Source organism: Oreochromis niloticus, linkage group LG14, assembly GCF_001858045.2.
Source record: "Oreochromis niloticus isolate F11D_XX linkage group LG14, O_niloticus_UMD_NMBU, whole genome shotgun sequence".
NCBI lineage: Eukaryota > Metazoa > Chordata > Actinopteri > Cichliformes > Cichlidae > Oreochromis > Oreochromis niloticus.
This window is the reverse complement of record NC_031979.2, coordinates 2,038,018-2,046,013: the sequence shown is the minus strand read 5'-3', so window position 1 is coordinate 2,046,013 and position 7,996 is coordinate 2,038,018. Positions and strand designations below refer to the sequence as shown.

The following is a 7,996-nucleotide window of genomic DNA, read 5'->3' as shown; positions in this document are numbered from 1 at the left end:
TGATGAAAATCGGCTGAAAACTGAGGAAGTAATTAACCAGCAAAGGTCGGAGCAACTAGAATAATAATAAAGTATAAAGAGAAACAGGAACTCAATAGTGTGCATGCCTTTGAGGGCATCCACACAATAAAGAGAAACAGGAACTCAATAGTGTGGATGCCTTTGAGGGCATCCACACAATAAAGAGAAACAGGAACTCAATAGTGTGGAAGCCCTTTGAGGGCATCCACACAACTATGTGCTGAAAGGTGAATAAACTGAAAATTATGGTGAAAACAGTTGAAGAAGCAGAATTTTTTGCTGAAAAGAGGTGAAAAGCCAAATATTCTGCTGAAAAGGGGGAAAGATGCTGATATTTGCACTGAAAAGAGATGACAAAGTTGAACTGTGCTTCCATAAGCTAGATTCGAACCCAGGCCTCCTGGTCTCAAGGTGGCTACTCATCTCACTGAGCTACTGGTTTTCAGATAACTAAAAAGAGGTGTAAAAGCTGAAAATTCCACTGAAAACGGTTGAATAAGCTGAACTTTCTGCAGAAAAGAGGTGAAAAACTGAAAATTCCCCTGAAAACAGGTGAAAAAACTTAAAATTCCACTGAGAACAGGTGAATCAGCAGAATTTCTGCTGAAAACAGGTTTCTGCTTAAAACAGCTAAAAAGGTGGGATTTGTGCTGAAAAGGGGTGAAAAACTGAAAATTTTGCTGAAAAGGGGTAAAGAAGCTGAAATTTGTGTGGAAAAGAGTTAAAAAAGTTTAACTGATAACTTAAAAAATTGTTGCCATAAGCGGGATTTGAACCCGGACCTCCCAGTCTGAGGACTGGTGCTCATCTCACTGAGCTATAACACAGCTCAGCCCGGCGAGCAGAAATAAGTGACCACATTGATAATGTGTTCCATTCATTTCAATGGGCAAAAATATTGCAAAAAAAATTCAATGCCTCAAAAAGTATAGAAGTTATGAGAACCAAAAGTCATTAGCAGAAATAGCAGAATTTAAGATTTGAACAGCGAAAATCAGATAAAAACTGTGGGACTAGTTCCACAGCAAAAAACGTACGGAAGCAACTAGAATAATAAAGAATAAAGAGAAACAGGAATTCAATAGTGTGAATGCCTTTGAGGCTTTACAGCATCCACACAATAAAACTGATTTGATTTGAAACTCAACATTAGTGAAGCAGTGTGGCATCATCTTGATAGAGAATGGAACAAAAGGAAGCCAACATCCAAAGAACTTTGGAATATCTTTCAAAAACCCTGAAAGAATTATTCCCTGCAAAAATTACAAGAAAGCTTTCCCAGAAAGGTTCAGGCAATATTGAAGAACAAAGTGATCTTACCAAATATTGACTTTCAAGCTGGTTAGAATTTTACAAACACAATTGTAACCTTATACGTATACTGCATTTCCAATTATGTTGGGACTTATTTAAATACATTTCTACACCTATTTGTCATTTCCCCAGCACAATATAGAGAAGTTATGGGTGGCTCAAGACTTTTGCACAGCACTGTAATACATTTACCCTTGCTGAAACACATTCAAATGAAATGAAAAATGAGTAGCCAATTTTGTTTTGCCTTTGTTTGGGAACACTGTTGTCCATCTTACCCTAACCCTAACCCGACCTAAATTTTGCACTGGAGGTAGAGCAGGTCTTCTACTAATCACAGGTTATACATCCTTGAGTAAGATACTAACCTTGAGTTGCTCTTGTATGCATCAATCGGAGTATGACATTGTGTGAATGTTAGATAGAAAGCACTTTTTAAGTTTTTTAGGTGCACATGTAACTGTTCATTTACTTTTGTGTGTGTCCAGAGGAAGATGGCCAGCCTAGAAGAGCAAACACTCAGGAAGAAACTGAAAAACGCAGTGAGCCAATATCATGGTAAGATAATCTTTTGTTATTTGTACAGTTCTTAAATGAGTCTATGTATAGTGGCCCCTTTATATATCTTGCATCATGATTTGGGCTGGGTAGCGATTTCAATTTCTATAACTGATTTGATCCAGCTTCGATTCAATTTTGACTCAGACAGTCATAAATATTATTAAAAAAATATGGATATGTACTGATAAACATATTGGTATGTATAAAAAAACAAAGCTGACACTTGTGCGACGGTAACTGAGGATAAAACATAGAAAAATCTAAAGGAGATTTTTCTGGCCTCGCTTTTTATGGCAGATAAATATTCTGCAATAGATCAAAATCTGAAGAAAACCATGAATCAACATATGAACATTAACTGATGCTGGTGAAGTGCTGAAGTTTTATTGGAGACATAGCTAAGCATTTTACAAGTTGGGCATAACTTGTAAAAGTTTACATTTCTTCAGTATTGAACAGCAGAACAAAACAAACAAAAGCAAAACAGCGGCTGATGGCACTGAACACAACGGTAGACCGGTGCATAATAAGCGAGTGAATAATACAGAAACAAGAGATCCTTTTTTTTTTTTGTTAAAATTGTAAACTGGTCTCAAAACACACTTGGAGAGAGTGAGCTGTGCAGGTGCGATCTTATCATGGTGGAAGCAAAGCAGCAAAAGTAAGAGGGAATTAATGACGATGTTTATCAAACATGAAGCGTAGTTTTGATCTTCCTTTGCAGCTGGTTCAGTGAATTTTGGTCAGAGTGATGAAACCTGCAGCTTCATGTGAGATGTCGGCTTTCAGCACTTGACAGCAAGTCCCCATACATGCCGTCGAGTGGGTTTACATCTTTGTGCCGAATCCGTTTACTTCCTTTATGTGCTGTTTTAGCTGTTTGGCGGTTGTGTAAGTAGTTTTTCGAGCTTTAACCTGAGATTTCTAGCGTTTCTGGCAAAATGCATTTATATTTAAAAATCAATTCAGGATTTAATGAATCGATATCGCATTATTCAAACTAAAACCAATTTGAATCTGGAAAATCACTTTTTTTTAAACCCACGCCTAATCATGATGGAGAAGATATTCTGTGACCACATTTCCAGTTGCATGGGGACAAATAAGTGTCATCTGCAGTGGTATCTACATCCAACTGTCCTGAAAGGTGGGACCTGTGTCCAAAATGACACATGCACAACTGCTTCTTCTCACCCATAATGGGAAACACCACCACCTCCACAGGGGCATTCAGTCTTTACAAGAACTGCCGTAGAGGTGGATAAAAAAGATGCTTCTTTGAGAAGAATACTGTTACGGACTCTCAAGATCAAGGGTGATGGGCAGAGGAGTGGGAGAGAACTATGTGCAGGACATATATGAGGAGACAGTGGGAAGGTGTGCAATTAGAGTGACAGATGGGTTAAAGGTAGGGTTGGTATGTGATGTTATGATCTGTAGTGGGAATAGAAAGCAGATGGGAGTGTTCCTGGAGAAATGGAGGTATACATTGGAGAGACTAAATTAAATTAAATACTTCAGATCAACCATTTAAAGTGTCATAGAGTCCAAAAGAGAGGTGAAGAGAAGAATGCAGGCAGAGTGGAGTGGGTAGGGATGAGCAACAGAGGTGACTTGTGACAGAAGGATAGCAGTGCAGAGAAAGCGACCAGCTATGGTGTATGTTTCTGAAATGTTGACATGAACAAAAAGGAGGCTGGGTGGGAGGTGGCAGAGCTGAAAACATTTTAAGGTTTTCATTGGGAGTGATGAGAAATTAGAAAATGATTATATCAAAAGAAACTGCTCAGGTTGATTGGAGACATAGAGAGGTAGGGCTGAAGTGGTTTGTGCAGAGGAGGGATAATAGAAATATTGGACAAATGATATTTAATGCGATCTTCTGTGATCGCTTAAACTTTTTAAAAGCTTCTTAAAAAAGAAAAAGGGGGGGAAAAGGCATAGACAAGGTTGTGTTATTGTTCTTTTTTTTTCATATTTTGTTTTGGTATAAAATCTTAATCATCTAGACTCTTGGCTTTTCAGATCCTCCCGTGCTGCTCCATATCGGTTTCCAAGGTGACTACAGCATGACCCATGGGCAGTGGTTTTCTAGTTTGTGTTGTTCCTACTTGCTCCTGTCCAAATCATCTGAAGAGTTAAGACACCCATACCCATCCCTGAAAGAGGAATCAGACTGTTCCCTGCCACTGGGCAAAAACTTTGTAAATGCATAATCTCTGTGTTCTAACATTTTATTGATATATCATTTAAAGATAAAGGAACACACGTTATTCCTTACAGTATTTGTTGATGACTTCTTTTAATCCACTGTGGAGGAATACTAGCGTAGTGAAGCTCTTTCCATACAAACCCTTCTCCAGTCCTGTACGACAGCATACTAGGCATTTCAAATCCAAAGTGTGAACATGCATCTTTATATACACTAAACCATGTAGGGCTTTTTTTTTTTTTTTTTTTTTTTTTTTTTTTAACCTCATTTTCTCAAGCAGATTGTAATATTTAGCTTTATGTAACTGAATTTATTTGGTGTACAAATATTGTGGTTGTCTGTGGCTGCCTAAATGTCAAAATGTCACCATGGACAAAATAACCATTAGGCTATGTTTTTAAAGAATGGTGTTCTGGAAAATAAGGGTGTTGCAGGGTATGGAGCAGTTTACTAGTTGTTTTTTTTTTTTGCTTTTTGTTTGTTTGGCAAGGTGAAATTTTTCAGTTTGCGTGGTTGTCTATTTCAGTAGTACTGTAGGCACTGTGCTGTTCGAACATTAACCCAGGGTGACCAAGCCAGGGAAAACATCAGCATCTTATTAGGCTTAACTGGTACACAAAGTCCTTCACATACATTATTGTCTAACCCAGTCTGAATGCAAATTTGTGGCTTTTAGGCTATGGGCATTTAAAGGTAAAATGACAGGAATGACTAAATTTGACTAAAATCTTCACAGTCACCCCTCCCCATTGAGTTTGGGCTTTGATTTTGGCATTTGTCGTTGTTGCCATCTTGTTTTATTTTATTTTTAATATATGATCGAAACCCAACAGTGGAGATGGGAAGTTATCAGCTAATACTACCTAGTTTAGTTGGCGAGGTTCATCCATTAATGACTTCAATGTCAATTGGGATAGCAATTGTTGCTAGTGAAAATAACAAGATGTACTCAAAGGAAAAAGTGAACACTGAACAAGACATTTTTGTAAAACTTGTAATTTGTGTATAGCAGCAAATCACTGACTGCCTGGAAGGTAGGACCAACAACCAATATGTTGAAATATTGGGAAGTTGATGAGGGTTCTCATCTTGTTCACGGCTTCACTTTGGTAGCTTGAACCCGACGCACATTCCACCCTTATCGTGTGAAGCCTGTTATTGGTAGGTGACAGAGGAATCAGGTCCTAATTAGGTGCCAGGTTTCCAAAAATCTTCATGCAAGATCATTTTTTGTCTTTATTTCCTGAAAGAAAGCATATTTACAAGTGATGGTTCTACAAACAATGAGATGGTTGTGATTTCTGTCGTGATGGGTGGGTGGGTTTGCGAAATGTAGTGGGTGAACAAAATGACAACAGAAAAAATGTTTATGGGATTTTCATCTTCATCTTTCTACCGTTTTTATTTGCACATGTAGCTGTGAACCTAGTATGGATTAATAATTGTAATGTTGGGAAGAACAAAAGAAATCAAACAATATGTAACTGCTTAAATTTAACAAATGGGTCTTAAAAAAGTATTGCAACCAGTTTGATGACCTGGTGATACCTGTTCTCTCATCATTGCATGATAAAGTAATCAGATAAAATATTCAGATGTGATTCAAGGATTGAACTTATATTTGGCACCTTGTCCCCTGAATCCTTAATATGAGGTCCAGAGATCTTGATGCACATGAAGGAGGCCATAATTTGGCTTAAAAACCAACTTAAATCTATCAGAGAGCAAGCAAGAACTTTAGCAGTGACCATATCAGAGATGTGGTACATTCCTAAAAAGCAGGAATGCACTGGCCACAGAAGACAACTAAAGTGGATGCTTGTTGTACTCTTTCTTTGGTTCAGAAAAACACAACATCTAGCCATCTGCCTATGATTGTCATGGTCTACAATCAAGACATTCCTTCACGAATGTGAATACAGGTTTACAACAAGGTCCAAATACTGGTTACACTCAAGAGCAGGGAGTTAAAAATTGAAAAAGCCAGAAAACCTCTTACGGAGCCAAGAGGTCTTCTCTGGGGAAAAAAAAACAATCCTTTCCTTTGGACAGATGAAATCAAGATGAACTTGTACTAGAATGATGGGGAAAGGAAATTATTGAGAAGGTGACTGCAGTGAATGCTGATAGAAACAGTACAGGGAGTGCAGAATTATTAGGCAAGTTGTATTTTTGAGGAATAATGTCATTATTGAACAACAACCATGTTTTCAATGAACCCAAAAAACTCATTAATATCAAAGCTGAATGTTTTTGGAAGTAGTTTTTAGGTTGTTTTTAGTTTTAGCTATTTTAGGGGGATATCTGTGTGTGCAGGTGACTATTACTGTGCATAATTATTAGGCAACTTAACAAAAAACAAATATATACCCATTTCAATTATTTATTTTTACCAGAGAAACCAATATAACATCTCCACATTCACAAATATACATTTCTGACATTCAAAAACAAAAACAAAACAAATCAGCGACCAATATAGCCACCTTTCTTTGCAAGGACACTCAAAAGCCTGCCATCCATGGATTCTGTCAGTGTTTTGATCTGTTCACCATCAACATTGCGTGCAGCAGCAACCACAGCCTCCCAGACACTGTTTAGAGAGGTGTACTGTTTTCCCTCCTTGTAAATCTCACATTTGATGATGGACCACAGGTTCTCAATGGGGTTCAGATCAGGTGAACAAGGAGGCCATGTCATTAGTTTTTCTTCTTTTATACCCTTTCTTGCCAGCCACGTTGTGGAGTACTTGGACGCGTGTGATGGAGCATTGTCCTGCATGAAAATCATGTTTTTCTTGAAGGATGCAGACTTCTTCCTGTACCACTGCTTGAAGAAGGTGTCTTCCAGAAACTGGCAGTAGGACTGGGAGTTGAGCTTGACTCCATCCTCAACCCAAAAAGGCCCCACAAGCTCATCTTTGATGATACCAGCCCAAACCAGTACTCCACCTCCACCTTGCTGGCGTCTGAGTCGGACTGGAGCTCTCTGCCCTTTACCAATCCAGCCACGGGCCCATCCATCTGGCCCATCAAGACTCACTCTCATTTCATCAGTCCATAAAACCTTAGAAAAATCAGTCTTGACATATTTCTTGGCCCAGTCTTGACGTTTCAGCTTGTGTGTCTTGTTCAGTGGTGGTCGTCTTTCAGCCTTTCTTACCTTGGCCATGTCTCTGAGTATTGCACACCTTGTGCTTTTGGGCACTCCAGTGATGTTGCAGCTCTGAAATATGGCCAAACTGGTGGCAAGTGGCATCTTGGCAGCTGCACGCTTGACTTTTCTCAGTTCATGGGCAGTTATTTTGCGCCTTGGTTTTTCCACACGCTTCTTGCGACCCTGTTGACTATTTTGAATGAAACGCTTGATTGTTCGATGATCACGCTTCAGGAGCTTTGCAATTTTAAGACTGCTGCATCCCTCTGCAAGATATCTCACTATTTTTGACTTTTCTGAGCCTGTCAAGTCCTTCTTTTGACCCATTTTGCCAAAGGAAAGGAAGTTGCCTAATAATTATGCACACCTGATATAGGGTGTTGATGTCATTAGACCACACCCCTTCTCATTACAGAGATGCACATCACCTAATATGCTTAATTGGTAGTAGGCTTTCGAGCCTATACAGCTTGGAGTAAGACAACATGCATGAAGAGGATGATGTGGACAAAATACTCATTTGCCTAATAATTCTGCACTCCCTGTATAATGAATTCTGAAGTGTGTGGCTATAATGTCTTCGCAGATTAAAACAAATACTGCAAAATTGATTGAATAATACATTCAGCCAACTTGGTCACATATTCTCAACTTAACATAGCATGCTTTTTACCCCTAAACCGTAAAAGGTATTGTCATCACCCCACCGAGCGGGAAGGTAGGTGGGCCTTG

At 38.8% G+C, this 7,996-nt stretch overlaps 1 long non-coding RNA gene across 1 annotated transcript; it reads left to right on the top strand.

Annotated features, from left to right (window-relative positions):
* The first annotated feature begins 1,063 nt into the window (after nucleotides 1-1,063).
* Nucleotides 1,064-6,170, top strand: LOC109200675 (uncharacterized). The gene is made up of 2 exons (XR_002060831.2): nucleotides 1,064-1,893; nucleotides 3,922-6,170. It is a non-coding gene; the product is annotated as an uncharacterized LOC109200675 (long non-coding RNA).
* Nucleotides 6,171-7,996: the final 1,826 nt, after the last annotated feature.